Raw genomic sequence first — 16,454 nt, 5'->3', positions numbered from 1 at the left:
CAACACATTTTATTTACGGTTATATGGCGTCAGACAGATGGTTAGGGACCACACAGATATTGAGAGATGAAACCCGTTGTCGCCACTTCATGGGCTACTCTTTTCGATTAGCAGCAAGGGATCTTTTATATGCACCATCCCACAGACAGGATAGTACATACCACGGCCTTTGTTACACCAGTTGTGGAGCACTGGCTGGAACGAAAAATAGTCCAATGGGTCCACCCACGGGGATTGAGCCTAGGGCGACCGCGCATCAAGCGAACACTTTACCACTGGGCTACATCCTGCCCCGTTCAGGACAAAGAGTTAGTGATTAGTTGTTAGTGAGAGAGAAGTCGGTGTAGTGGTCTTACACCTACCCACTGAGTCGTTAAACCTCGCTCTAGGTGGGAGCAGGTAGAGAAGTCGGTGTAGTGGTCTTACACCTACCCACTGAGTCGTTAAACCTCGCTCTAGGTGGGAGCAGGTAGAGAAGTCGGTGTAGTGGTCTTACACCTACCCACTGAGTCGTTAAAACTCGCTCTGGGTGGGAGCAGGTAGAGAAGTCGGTGTAGTGGTCTTACACCTACCCACTGAGTCGTTAAACCTCGCTCTAGGTGGGAGCAGGTAGAGAAGTCGGTGTAGTGGTCTTACACCTACCCACTGAGTCGTTAAACCTCGCTCTAGGTGGGAGCAGGTAGAGAAGTCGGTGTAGTGGTCTTACACCTACCCACTGAGTCGTTAAAACTCGCTCTGGGTGGGAGCAGGTAGAGAAGTCGGTGTAGTGGTCTTACACCTACCCACTGAGTCGTTAAAACTCGCTCTGGGTGGGAGCAGGTAGAGAAGTCGGTGTAGTGGTCTTACACCTACCCACTGAGTCGTTAAAACTCGCTCTGGGTGGGAGCAGGTACCGGGCTGCGAACCCTGTACTTACCAGCCTTAAAGGGACATTCCTGAGTTTGCTGCAATTTTTAAGATGTTATCGACTAACAGAGACTTTTTAACGATTGTAATTACATATCAAATATTTTTTTCTGCTTAAAATATTAGCGGCGTATATTAAACGTGTTTCTGGTCGTTCTAATATGCTGCATTATAAGATGTTTCCGACTAATAAAATATTTCTACGATTAAACTTACATATTAAATATATTTTCTTGTTTAGAATATCAGTGTCTGTATATTCAATGTGTTTCTGGTTGTCTTAATAATTGTAAGGAGCCCAAACTGGATTCTGTTTTCAATTAATTTCGTATTTTAGGAAATAAAATGAAATTTAACCTAGTAAAAATATTACAACGATCAGAAACACGTTTAATATACACCGCTAATATTTTATGCAGAAAAATACATTTGATATGCAATTACAATCGTTTGAAAAGTCTGTTAGTCGATAACATCTTAAAAGTTGCAGCAAACTCAGGAATGTCCCTTTAACCACTATATTACACAGGCCGAGACTTTGAACAACTTGGCCCTAATATTTTAATTGAGCAATGCATTGGCGGATTTCCTCTGTCATTATCTGCGTGATTCTGAACCATATGTCAGACGCCATGTTTATAACATTAAATATAAATATGTTGAGTGCATCGTTGCATAACACATTTTCTTCCTTCTTCCTGGTCGGTGTCAGTGCCAAACTTAGTAAACTAGTCTGTGAGTGACGATGCAAGAGGGATGAAAAAAAGTAGTTTGTTTTATTCAACGACGCCACTAGAGCACATTGATTTATTATCTTATCATCGGCTATTGGACGGATTAGAGGAAACCCGCTGTCGCCACATATGCTACTCTTTTACAACAGGCAGCAAGGGATCAAACCATGGCCTTTGTTGAACCAGTTATGGATCACTGGTCGGTGCAAGTGGTTTACACCTACCCATTGAGCCTTGCGGAGCACTCACTCAGGGTTTGGAGTCGGTATCTGGATTAAAAATCCCATGCCTCGACTGGGATCCGAACCCAGCCTGTAGACCGATGGCCTAAACACGACGCCACCGAGGTCGGTAAAAACGGATGAAATTTCCAGTAAAGAATCTCCTCGGGAGTGGCTGTCCTCCTATAGACGAGGCACTAGAGAGAGATTCGTAGAATCATCCACTATTTTGCCAAATGCCCATTCGACTCTGCTTTGTGCAGAGATACGGCCCTGATCATGTATTACGGTTGTGTCGTTCAGACAGATGCAAGTAAGCTACGTTCCCTGTCCCGCGTGAAAATTCCGATAAAAAAAATTAATTAAAAAATTATTTTTGTCTAACTTGAGAAGATCTTTATATAACTGTGTTCTTTTTTTTTTTTTTTTTTCTTTTCTTTTTTTTTTTACTTCCCCAACCCCCATCCCCAAATAAGATAGATGCGGTTCTTAGTGTGTGTTAGATACGGAAGTAAATTTCCACTGAGCTTAACAATGAATTAAGTGCGCCATCAAGTCAGGGGCAAATCTGGAAACATTTGAGGGGGGTGCAACTCAACACTCGCCGGGCTGTCAAATGTCAGTAAAATTCAGGGTCCCAAAACTGGTATATAACAAGCCGCTGCCTGATGGAAAGTGCATCTAAAAGATATCTTACTGCCTAGTTTTCTCTGAAGACAACAAGACTACAGCATGATCAGTTGTTTGACATCCAATAGCTAAATGATTTATAAAATCAATGTTCTAGTGACGTCGACAAAGTTTAACTCTAGATCAAGTTAAAATAATTTGAAATGAATGTCAGGGCACTCTATAGTCTGTCCCATCCTCCTACAATTTTTTTTTTTTTTTTTTAAATAATTTAAGTTTTGTTTCATGTGCTCTAGTGGTGTCGTTAAACAAAACAAACTTTAACTTTTTCACAAAGATTAGATCAGTCATGGTTTGAGGAAATGAGGTCCCAGGCGGCAGTATGGGGCCGGTAGGGAGTGGGTGAGTGAAGACTTTTCCATGCTCCTATACCACTAAGGCTTCGAGCATGTCCACCCCGGGTTCCGTCTCTGGATGCCGGTAGGGAGTGAGTGAGTGAAGACTTTTCCATGCTCCTATACCACTAAGGCTTCGAGCATGTCCACCCCGGGTTCCGTCTCTGGATGCCGGTAGGGAGTGAGTGAGTGAAGGCTTTTCCATGCTCCTATACCACTAAGGCTTCGAGCATGTCCACCCCGGGTTCCGTCTCTGGATGCCGGTAGGGAGTGAGTGAGTGAAGACTTTTCCATGCTCCTATACCACTAAGGCTTCGAGCATGTCCACCCCGGGTTCCGTCTCTGGATGCCGGTAGGGAGTGAGTGAGTGAAGACTTTTCCATGCTCCTATACCACTAAGGCTTCGAGCATGTCCACCCCGGGTTCCGTCTCTGGATGCCGGTAGGGAGTGAGTGAGTGAAGACTTTTCCATGCTCCTATACCACTAAGGCTTCGAGCATGTCCACCCCGGGTTCCGTCTCTGGATGCCGGTAGGGAGTGAGTGAGTGAAGGCTTTTCCATGCTCCTATACCACTAAGGCTTCGAGCATGTCCACCCCGGGTTCCGTCTCTGGATGCCGGTAGGGAGTGAGTGAGTGAAGACTTTTCCATGCTCCTATACCACTAAGGCTTCGAGCATGTCCACCCCGGGTTCCGTCTCTGGATGCCGGTAGGGAGTGAGTGAGTGAAGACTTCCATGCTCCTATGCCACTAAGGCTTCGAACATGTCCACCCTGGGTTCCGTCTCTGGATGCCGGTAGGGAGTGAGTGAGTGAGTGAAGACTTTTCCATGCTCCTATACCACTAAGGCTTCGAGCATGTCCACCCCGGGTTCCGTCTCTGGATGCCGGTAGGGAGTGAGTGAGTGAAGACTTTTCCATGCTCCTATACCACTAAGGCTTCGAGCATGTCCACCCCGGGTTCCGTCTCATGCCGGTAGGGAGTGAGTGAGTGAAGACTTTTCCATGCTCCTATACCACTAAGGCTTCGAGCATGTCCACCCCGGGTTCCGTCTCTGGATGCCGGTAGGGAGTGAGTGAGTGAAGACTTTTCCATGCTCCTACCACTAAGGCTTCGAGCATGTCCACCCCGGGTTCCGTCTCTGGATGCCGGTAGGGAGTGAGTGAGTGAAGACTTTTCCATGCTCCTATACCACTAAGGCTTCGAGCATGTCCACCCCGGGTTCCGTCTCTGGATGCCGGTAGGTTTTTTTTTTATTAAACAAATGATACACCCATACAATCAGAAGCGAAATAGAAGAACCAGTCTAAATAATATAATTATTGTAGAGCATTTGATGAATCTGATCACTGGAGATACCAACAGCCTCGGGCTGGTGACTGAACTATCACGTTTTTCAAATCCAGGTTGATGGATAGGTGTCAGAAAGGTTATGACCATGGTGCACTCACTCGGAGGTACCTTGTCCTTTTTCAGGTTCACTGCTTCTGAAATGTGGACTGCCATTCATATTTCGCTAACTATCACTTATGTATTTGCATTTATTTATTTTTATATAAATCTAGATCTAACTCAGTCGGGGCTCGCCTGATGTTCGTGTGTGTAGGATCGAACCCCTGAATCTCAATATATGTCTCTTTAAAAACAAAAAAACAAAAACAAAAACAAAAACAAAAAAACAACCCCACCACCACCTAAATTTAATGATACCACTAAAAATTATACTCGCGTTTCTTTTGGAGTTCTGTATATGTGAGAATACATAAATAAAATATGGCTGGAGGGCACTCGAAAGAAATAAAGAATCTTTTGTGGTTAACTATGTACTCAACGCATTTTTATCGATGTTTATATATATATATAGCGTCGGACTTATGTTTAAGGACTACATAGATAATATGAGAGGAAACCCGCTGTCATCACGCCATGAGCTATAGTGTTTCATTTGCAGTAAATGATCTTTGATACGCACCGTCCCACAGACAGGATAGTACATATTATGGTCTTTTTGTACACCAGTTGTGGAGCACTGGATGAAACGAGAAATAGCCCAATGGGCCCACCGACGGAGATAGGAAGGAAATGTTTTATTTAACGACACACTCAACATATATTATTTACGGTTATATGGCGTTAGACATACGGTTAAAGACCACACAGATATATAGAGAGGAAACACGCTGTCGCCACTTCATGGGCTACTCTTTTCGATTAGCAGCAAGGGATATTTTATATGCACCATCCCACAGACATAATAGTACATACCATGGTCTTTTTATACCAGTTGTACTGGATGGAACGAGAAATAGCGCATGGGATAGATTCTAGATCTGGCGAGCGCTTCATCACTGGCCTACCGGCCTCGGTGGCGTCGTGGTTAGGCCATCAGTCTACAGGCTGGTAGGTATTGGGTTCGGATCCCAGTCGATGTATGAGATTTTTAATCCAGACACCGACTCCAAACACTGAGTGAGTGCTCCGCAAAGCTCAATGGGTAGATGTAAACCACTTGCACCGACCAGTGATCCATAACTGGTTCAACAAAGGCTATGGTTTGTGCTGTCCTGCCTGTGGGAAGCCCAAATAAAAGATCCCTTGCTGCTAATCGGAAGAGTAGCCCATGTAGTGGCGACAGCGGGTTTCCTCTCAAGATCTGTGTGGTCCTTAACCATATGTCTGACGCCATATAACCGTAAATAAAATGTGTTGAGTGCGTCGTTAAATAAAACATTTCTTTCTTTCTTTCATCACTGGCCCATAACATAATTTGTAACAGTATTCAATTAAGGACAATCAGGGGACCGTCTTGGGATGGGGGGGGGGGGGGGGGGTCCTTGGGATTAACATCTTTGCGCTCATCTGAGGAGTGAGTAGTGAAATCTAACCCATTATTTGACTGTTTCTCCCCCTCCCAACCAGTGCCCCACGACTTGTATATCAAAGACCGTGGTATGTGCTGTCCTATATGGGTAAAACTGTATATAAAACATCCTTGATAGAAAAAAAAAAATGAAGCGAGTTTGTTTTGAATTATCAAATGTTTGACATCCAGTAGCCGATGATTAATTAATTAATTGCTCTAGTGGTATCGTTAAACAATTTTAACTCACCAGTCTGGCAATCGAAGCCTCACTGTAAAAGGCCTAAAGGAACCGGCACCAGGCCGTGTTGGGTGGGGAAGTACCCCATTCCCACTCAAGGTCCGAAACAGTTCTATTATATAACACCCACCCCCATCTACAAACGAAATGGGCTTGCACACACACACACACACACACACACACACACATATATATATATGGCGTGTTCCAACCTTACCCCCACTTCACATATCATTCTAATCGTACTCGTATTGTTTAAAGCTTTATTATCTGCGCGCACAAGGCAATAAATTTGAATTTACCCTGCGAAGCTGCATACATTTACATAGTTCAGGTTTAATAGGTCAGTATTTGTCTCGCAGCTTAGGCGTTTTACTTCACATTCACAAATCTGATGTTAGCACCTGTAGATAACGAACTAAGTTTTAACGTATAACCCTTATGGAAAAATGTATGACACTGGCCCTATTTAGGCACTATACACATTTTCGGCTGTTGCAAGAGTTTTGTATTTGTTGTTGTAATGTTGTTGTTTGTTTTGTTTCTTTGTGGGGGGGGGGGGGGGGTTCTTTGTTGTTGTTGTTGTTTTTTATTTTGTCGGTAGTTGTTGTTTGTTGGTTGTTTTGTTTTGTTGTTGTTTTTATTTGGGGGGGGTGGGGGGGGTTGTGTGGTTGGGTTGGGGTCTCTCTCTCTCTCTCTCTGTGTTTGTGTGTGTGTGTGTGTGTGTATGTGTGTGTGTGTGTGTGTGTGTGTTTGGGGTTTGTTCGGAGTCTTTTGTTGTTTTGTTTTGTTCCCTCGACTGTTTAATTAATAATGTGCACGCTTCCTCGAACGCGATTCCATACTTCCACAACTCCTATATCTATATCTATCAGGACTAATGTTTTGACGACAAATTAAATAAATTTAACATAAATTATTTTCGATTTCCACAATAATGTAAATAAAATTAAAACGTACAAACAATTGCACCGCACTTTACTCCAAAATAGAACACAGAAATGTATGTTTAAAATCAACGTATCAATCTAAGCATGATATGATTCGACTATCCATGATATGATTCGACTATGTGCATTGTAAGCAGTGGCGTAGCGAGGGGGTCACGGGGGTCCATGCCCTCCCCCTCCCCCCCCCCCCCCCCCAATCAAACCTCTTTTGGGTTGTTGTTTTTTTACTGTATTAAATTTTATAAAATTATACATACATAGTGTGGGTCCCCCCCATATGTGTTGCCCCCCACCCACCCACCCCCACACCCCACCCTCCTCCCCAATATAAAATCCTTGCTAAGCCAGTGATTTAAGGCAATGATTCATAATCAAGGCTCCCCGTCTTTGACATTGTCAGTTTGGTTTGGGGGTACTATTAACAATAATAATAATGATGATGATAATAATGATGATGATAATAATAATAATAATAATAATAATAATAATAATAATAATAATAATAATAATAATAATAATAAAAGGACTGATGTATATGTTTGATAATAATTAATCTATCTCAACAATTGTATCTGCTTTAAAAAAAAAAATTAACCTGTCAACATTTTGTACATAATTATAATACAGTGTTATATATAATTCCATGCACTCGACTAGGTTACGAACCCACTACCTACCAGCTGCAAATGGTATATCCACTGCATCGTTTAGAATAGTTGGCCAAATCAGTAGTACACGAACATTACATGTCAGTCGATTATCCACAGTCAACACAAGCAACCTAAGAATCGGCAAGTTAACGAGTTGAACAACTCGACTGTTGCCTTGTTTTCAAAGACAAAATAGTTAATAGTTGACCAATTCAAAAGACAGAAGCTATAATCAAATACTGGGCCTTTGAGGCGGCTCGTCTGTGTACAATACAACTGAGCTAGCTTCTAAGCCCCGTGGCGGGAATTAGGTGTGAAATTAGTGGGGGCGGGCGCACTGGTGTAATAAATATAAATATATATATATATATATATATTGATTGGGGGGCATTCCCCCGTGCTATCTCCCCCCCCCCCCCCCCAGCGACCCGGCTTTATATCTTCTACAAATTAAATTTACTCGCTCATATTTAGTACCCATATTCCATTTAGCATACGACCCCCACCCCCAATCCCAACATTCTGGATCCGCCGCCGAGTTGTTGGTGGTTTTCGTATTGATACAGAAAGGTCATTTATATATCAAAGTACTTATGAGCTGCTATTAGGTAATTAAGGCAAGCCAACTCAAAGTGCATGCAGTAATTGTATTTATATGCAGGTCTTAAAGGGACTGTCCTAGTTTGCAGCCATTGTAAGATGTTTGCGATAACAGAGACTTGTTGGCGACTACGATTTCATACTAAATACATTTTCTTGTTTAGAATACCAGTGTCTGTATATCAAATGTGTTTGCGGTCGTATACTGTTTGTAGCACTCAGTTTTTACTTTAATTCGTGATATATATTTTTTCGCACTTACAAAATTATTGGGAGGTAAAATCCAGGTTGGGCTACTATAAGCATTAAAACAACAACAGACACCTTGTAAATATAAACACTGATATTCTAAATAAGAAAATCTATTTAATTTGTATGTTACGTCATCAAAAAAGCTATATTGGTCGGAAACATTTGACAATGGTTGTAAATTCAGGACTGTCCCTTTAATAGGGTTCTCAAGGCGTACACTGGCATCAGTTTACTGCATGGAGAAGGGCTAGTTCTGAGTTCCTATATTTGTTCTCCAACAAATTCGCCAACCTTCAATTTCTTTCGCCAATTTAAATATGTATTGGCCAATTACATTTTGGCAATTCAGTCAAAAGATTTTATTTTTAATCGCGTGTTTTATGTTTTGTATGCATCAGATAATGATCTAAATTGTATGTTTCTCTGTAGTTTGAAATAAACAGTCACATTTGATCCGATATATGTTCCCCAGAAGATTCAACATGTATAACAGTTTCTGACTGTATTATGGGCCTATGGCCTTTATACTGAATAAAAATTGTCTTGTCTTGTTCAAAAGATTCACCGGTCTCAGATATACACTATACATATATTGGAGGGATGGAAACGGATACTTCTACAAAGCTAAAGTCTGGATTTAACATCGTTTTTATTTATTTTATTTCAACTTATTTTCGTGCTGCTAATACATTAAGGATCAAGCACGCTGTCTTGGACACACGCCTCAGCTATCTGGGCTGTCTGTTTAGGACAGTGGGTTAGCCAGTGCACCACTACTGGTATATCAAAGGCCGTGGTATGTGCTATCCTGTATGTTGGATGGTGCATATAAAAGAACCCTTCCTACTAATGGATAAATGTGGCGGGTTTTCTCTCTAAGACTATATGTCAGAAGTACCAAATGTTTGACATCCAATAGCCGATGATTAGTAAATCAATGTGCTCTAGTGGTGTCGTTAAACAAAACAAACCAACTTTTACAAACAGCGTGACGATCAGAAACACGTTGAATACACAGCCGCTGATATTCTAAACAAGAATCTGTATTGTATTCAGTATCTAATTTTAGTCATAAAGTTTTATTAGTCAGATAGTATAGATATACAGACTCAACATTGCCGTCGGTGAGCCGTTTCACCCATGGCAATGTTTTAAAAATTCTTATGTTCGAGCCCTGTACTTGTGTGTGTATAAGTTGTATATGTGTGTGTTTGTGTATACGTGTGTGTGTTTGTGTATACGTGTGTGTGTTTGTGTATACGTGTGTGTTTGTGTATATATGTGTGTGTGTGTGTGTGTGTATATGTTTGTGTATATGTGTTAGTGTGTGTGTATTAGTGTGTATGTATTAGTGTCTGTATGTATGTGTATGTATTAGTGTGTGTATGTGTGTGTGTATATATATATATATATATATATATATATATATATATATATATATATATATATATATATATATATATATATCGATAGATAGATAGATAGATATTTAGATAGATATATATATGTGTGTGTGTGTGTGTGTTTGTCTGTTAGTGTGTGTGTGTGTGTGTGTGTGTTTTGTGTATGTGTGTGTGTGTGTGTTTGTCTGTTAGTGTGACTAAGTGTGTGCGTCTGTCTGTTAGTGTGTGTGTGTGTGTGTGTGTGTGTGTGTGTGTGTGTGTGATTGTTTGACTGTTAGTGAGTTTTTGTTAGTATGTGTGTGTGTGTGTGTTAGTGTTTGTGTGTGTTAGTGTTAGTGTTTGTGTGTGTGTGTGTGTGTGTGTGTGTGTGTGTGTGCATATATGTATGTGCATATCACCACATGTATTGTTTGTGTGTCTGTTGGAGGGGGGGGGGGGGGGGGAGGGAGCAAACATGTGTTACAAATTTTACGTTTTCGTATGTTCGACCCTGGACAGTGTAAGATGTGGATGTAAGAATTCAAAATACATTGAAATGTCGATTATATTAATGAACAGATAACACTTCAGCACATCCCGCGTCAACCAGATGGTCATTTTTAGAACAGCCCGTAAGATTTCAAACAGTTATGTCCGGACACAGTATAAGACATTTACAACCCTGCTTACATGGCGACTCCTAACAAAGGAAGGAAACTGTAGTGTGTTGCACGGATTAACCGGATTATCCTCGCCACCCATAAATAGGTGAGAGCTAATCTGTGTGGAGTGTTAATTGAAGACCTGGACTCGAAGATGTGTTCATGTAACTATGTATTGTATAATATAAGTGTGTGTACAGGAAATTGTCCGGCGGGGGTCTAGTCTCTAGCTAACCAAGTGTTTTGTTTTTAGTGTGTGTGTGTGGGGGGGGGGGGGGGGGGGGTGTTTTTTTGGGGTGGTCGGGTCATGCTCCCTCGGAAAATAAAATAATAACAGAAAATTCGCTTGAATATAGACATAACACACCCACGCGTCCCTACATGCATGTCGTAGCTGAATACAAAGTCCAGCCTACGCTAGCTAGCTTACAAGGATGTGAGATAACTGTTACATTCGTGCTTAAATAAAAATAAATTACCTGTCTGGGCGGAATATCTAGGACAGACGCAGTTGACAAGTATACCTGCTGTTGTGTACTTTACAGGTGGTTAAAAGTTTTATGTAACATTAAAAAAATACAGCAAAACAAAAACATTAAGACATTAATGAATATGTGAATATCGCTATCTACTCTGTTTTCCTTATTATTTCACCAGAAGCCATGTTGTATTTAGCAACACCTGTAAAATACCTGTATGACCTGCAACACACCTGACAACTCGTCTCACCTCGGTTAACAAAGTATAGTATGACGCCTTCTTCTTCAGTCGACGACAGGTGAAAAAACTTTCAGCTTAATCCCGACCGTGAATCCATAATTAAACCTCCATAGCTTACTTCTTTTCTAAATCAACGCTTCTGATTTTCCAAAATAAACGTATGTGGTTTTGGTAGAGAAAGTTCCGAAAACTTTTTGTTCTTGACAAAGAGAGAGACGTCGTTTACCTGAGTACGTCACAAATGACCCATAAATTCGAATGGAATGCCTACAGGTCAGGTATCCGGCGATTTGATTGGCCGGCGTTGTTGACGGAACGGGATCTCCCACGTTTGCTTAACTTGACATAGCCAGGTATGTGCGCACCTATCGGGCTTTGTGAAGCGTCTGACACAGAGTGCAGTTCTGTTGAATTAGTGTTGTGACAATGTATATATAGTTTGCTTGTTATTACGAAATACATCTACCGCTCCCAAAACCGTAGTGGTCAAAGTTAAAGTTTTATTTTTTAACAACACCACTAAAGCACATTGATTTATTAATCATCGGCTGTTGGAGGAAGTTTGTTTTGTTTAACGACACCTCTAGAGTACATTGATTTATTAATCATCGGCTGCTGGATGTAAAATATTTGGTAACTTTGACGTATAGTCTTAGAGAGGAAACCCGGTCGCCACATTCTCATTAGAAGTACGAGATCTTTTATATGCACTGTCCCACAGACAGCATAGCATTAGCGCATACCACGGCCTTTGATATATCAGTCGTGGTGCACTGGCTAGAACGAGAAATAGCCTAAAGGATCAACCGACGGGGATCGATCCTAAACCAACCACACATCAAGCGTTTGCTTCACCACTGGGCTACTTCCTGTCCCTTGTAACATAGAGTGCAGTTCTTCTTAATACTAGTATCGCGACAGTATATATATATATATAGCATAGCATATACATGTGTGTGTATATATATATATATATATAGAGAGAGAGAGAGAGAGAGAGAGAGAGAGAGAGAGAGAGAGAGAGAGAGAGAGAGAGAGAGAGAGAGAGAGAGAGAGAGGAGAGGAGAGAGAGGAGAGAGAGAGAGGGAATGGGAGAGGGAATGGGAGAGAGAGAGAGAGAGAGAGAGAGAGAGAGAGAGAGAGATCTTAATACGTGTGGTATCATTTGTTGAAGGAAGGAAGGAAAAGTTTTATTTAACGACGCACTCAACACATTTTATTTACGGTTATATGGCGTCAGACATATGGTTAAGGACCACACAGATATATAGAAGAAATTGTGAATAGTTTGTGAATAGTGGTCCATTTTCTGTTGTTGACTCGACTGCTAGAGAAATGAGAAAGGACAAAACAAAATACCTATTTAAAAAAAAAAAAAAAAAAAGGTTAGGCCTATCTATTCCTTAGAATCATGGGCGTACGGGATCCCATATTTGTGTGTGTGTAGGGGGGGGGGGGGGGGGGCAAGCTGGGGTTTTGTCCGAATTAAATGTAATTGGCAGAATGTGGATAACAACATTTATTCATATTTGCATTACTACAAAACAGCTATATAGGGGTGCAAACGAATGTGAGATTTAAAATAGTTCACATAACGGCACTCTTTTTTAATAAACACACATTTTATTTTTGCCAAAAAATATACATTTTGTAGGCATACATACATATTTATATATAAAATAATATAATGTGCACACTGCGGGGAATGGTATGTAGCATCGGGTTACAACCGATAAAATTCTATAGTAAATGGGTAATGCATGCATAGCAATAATATACAATAATAACATATGTCATGTATCAATGTTGTCTGTTCTATGCGTGGTAGCAGTTTTCAAATACTTACACAATTTAATTAGCTGTTTTGAATTGTCGCTGGACAGTAGTTGCGTTAATTTAAATGTTGATGGTTTATTGTAATAAAAAGGTTTAATATATTTATCTCTTATGTTACTGAAGAAAGGACACACTAGAACAAAATGATATTCGTCTTCTACAACATTCATATTGCATAGACGACAAATTCTATTATTCCTGTCAATATTGTGGTATCTGCCCGTTTCTATAAAGAGATTATGGGAAGGTAATCTATATTTACTTAAAATATGTTTGTATTTCAAGGCAATAGGTTTCTGAAGATAAGGTTGTAAGCAATAATTATTAACAACGAATTTGTACAACAGACATTTTGGAGAATTGTTGAATACAGCATACATAGATTGGATAAATTGATCAGTCATTCTCTGTTTGAATAGTGATATAAATGTATTGCGATTTTCTACATTTTGATTATACCATATGTGACCAAAACCATTAGTGAGAAGCAGGTCTCTTATTTGACTAACCCAGTTAACAGAACGTGGTTTTCTTATGCACTCGTCATATAGGGTGTTATAACACTCTTTCAAAATACAGTTATCTGTATTCAACAAATTTATCCAATATTTAACCATACGGATGTTCCTACTTATGTACAAAGGTGATCTACCTAATTCAAAATAGACCATCATATTAGTAGTGCTCCTTTTCACGCCTAAAATACGTTTACAGAATTGTAAATGTAGGATCTCGTGACTATTTGCTTTGTTAAAATAATAAAGCCCTATATAGCATGCGTGCACATGTTTCCATTCTATACTGATTAGATACATAGGCGTACGGGCTCCCATTTTAACAGCTGGGCAGGCTGGGTTTTGCCCGAATTAAACGAAAATGCCAGAATCTGCATAACAACATTTATTCATATTAGCATTACTACCAAACAGCAATATATAGGGTTGAAAACGAATCTCTACGCATTTTTACATGGAATACAACTAATTTTGAGGGTAGAATGATGCAGTACATGTTAAAAAGGTCTCAGGTTACCACATTTTCCCCGAATATCTCTATCATTTGTGTCCAAATTTGAGGTTTTGCTCGAGCCCCCTGTCTCGTACGCTGATGCAGCTTATAATTGCGAAATGACCATGAAGTGCAAATGTAGAATTATTTAACTAAAAACCATTTAAATACCACTGCAAATAAAGTGTAGCCTATATGGTAAAGATCAAAATCCAAGGAACTGATGTTGCTATATATATATATATGTATGTATGTATGTATGTATGTATGTATGTATGTATGTATGTATGTATGTATGTTTGTTGTTGTTTGGTGCGGGATTTAGCTCAGTCGGTTGAGTACTCGCCTAAGGTGCTTGCGTCGCAGGGTCGAATCACCGCAGTGAATCCATTCGACTGATTGGAGGGGTTTTTTCTGGTTCCAATCAGTGCACCACAACTGGTCAAAGGCCGTCGTATGTGCCTTCCTTTCCCTTGCTGCATTAGGAAACATCGGGTTTCCTCTGGCGACTACAAGTCATTATTACCAAATGTTTGGCATCCAATAGTCGATGTTTAATTAATAAATGTGCTCTAGTGGTGTCCTTAAACAAGACAAACTTAACTTTTCTGAACTCACTCGAGGATTAATATGTTTATCGCGACAGTAACGCTATAACTATCTGTGACGGATCCAGAAAATCCATTTAGGGGAGGTCTCAATGACATGAGGCTGAATGCCAAGGGAACTTTGGGGAAGGTTTGGAGGGGGTGAAAATTAATGTATAATAAAATTATAATTGTCGCATAATATGTAAAAAAATTACTAATTATTTTATAAGCAAATCCTTTTGATGTAATAACAAAACAAATTAATCAAATTAAAAGAGGGCAGGCTGGATTTTTCCCCAATTAAACGCAAATCCACGAATCTGGATGACAACATTTATTCATATTAGTATTACTACCAAACAGTTATATAGGGTTGCAAACGAAGCACTACGCATTTTTACATGGAATACAACTAATTTTGAGGGTAGAATGATGGAAGTACATGGCAAAAAGGTCTGAGGTTAGTACATTTTGCCCGAATGTCTCTCTAATTTTTCCCCAAATATGAGATTTTGCTCCAGCACTGGCGGGGGGCGGCAGTGTTTGTGTGTGTGTGTGTGCGCGCGCGCGCGCGTGTGTGTGTGTGTGTATGTGTGTGTTTATGTATGTATACGCGGATTATGGGGGATTTCTCAGTTGCACGGACCCCCCCCCCCCCCCCCGGCTAAAAGAAATCCCAACCCCACCACGTAGATCTAAATTGATGTCCACATGTGTGTACCGTCTCGTCCCCTCATTCATGCACAAACATTTCATTCATAAACATAATCATTTACATATTGTTTCGGAAACCCCCTTACCTAAAGCCTAATCCGCCCCATATTTTTTTTAAGTTTGATTGGGGCCATGCCTCGACTGAGATCCGAACCCAGTACCTACCAGCCTGTAGACCAATGGCCTACCACGACGCCACCGAGGCCGGTCAAACAAGAATAGCGCTCCGTCATAATAATATCATGTGACTTACTTCAAGTTTTGCTTTCGAAAGCATTTTTAAGGACAACCTCTAACGAAGGTGAGTGGAGTGAATACGTGTGTATCTTAACTGCCTTGGTTACAATTTATGAGTGTATTTTTGTGAAATCTAAATTACAAAACTGTTTAGCACATCTTGATTTTAATTTTTTCTATAAGACGCAGGCCCGTAGCCAGGATTTTGATGGGGGAAGGGTCGTTTAGGCTTATGGTGAGGCACGAAGTGCCTCACGCGAGGGCGTCAAGCGCCCGAGTTGCTTAGGGAGGTGGGGGGGGGGGGGCATATTGAAAAAAAAGGTCACCGGTAGGGGGGTTCGACCGACCCCCCACCCCCATTGGCTACGGGCCTGAGACGGTCCAAAAGCTGCTTGCATAAAAAAAACCACGACAACGCAAATTGTAATACGAACATGTCTGGACATGTGTACGTCGTTGGCAAATAAAACACCCGGTATGAAAACATGACCATAACTGACATTAATACAACAAAAAATAGGCATAAATAATTCTAGTGGCCCAGTAAAAAAAAATGACTGGCCATCCGTTGTGCTACACTGGTATTGTGTATGGGTACAGCATGCGACGGTTATAGGTGGTCACCCATTCTAAGGTCTCACTACACAGTTGACTTCCGGGTGGGAGTTCAGGTTGCATAGTACCATATAAGAGAGTTCCGTGTCAAAGTTGGAGGTGCACCGTGAAATATTTACGGAGTAAAAGCAGCTGTGGGTGTGATCGGTAGTAATATGTGACATTGATTATTTGTGCAAATACTATTATCCATTGACAATAAATAAATACACTTTTATTTGTTATACAGTTGTTATGCAGTATATACCAGAG

At 40.7% G+C, this 16,454-nt stretch overlaps 1 protein-coding gene across 4 annotated transcripts in view; it reads right to left on the bottom strand.

Moving 5' to 3' along the window:
* The window catches only part of LOC121387830 (innexin unc-9-like), a 57,181-nt gene extending 45,703 nt beyond the window's left edge, over nucleotides 1–11,478 (bottom strand). Inside the window, exon 1 of one of the 4 annotated variants that reach the window (XM_041519055.1) lies at nucleotides 11,195–11,478. The gene's annotated coding sequence lies outside the window, so the exon portion shown is untranslated. The remainder of the gene's footprint in view (nucleotides 1–11,194) is intronic. The other 3 variants (XM_041519053.1, XM_041519051.1, XM_041519050.1) reach the window with 3 other exon arrangements.
* Between the last annotated feature and the right edge of the window lie 4,976 nt (nucleotides 11,479–16,454).

Source organism: Gigantopelta aegis, chromosome 13 (assembly GCF_016097555.1).
Source record: "Gigantopelta aegis isolate Gae_Host chromosome 13, Gae_host_genome, whole genome shotgun sequence".
Classification (NCBI taxonomy): Eukaryota; Metazoa; Mollusca; class Gastropoda; order Neomphalida; family Peltospiridae; genus Gigantopelta; species Gigantopelta aegis.
Note: the sequence above shows the minus strand (reverse complement) of the source record. Positions and strands in the feature narration are given on the sequence as shown.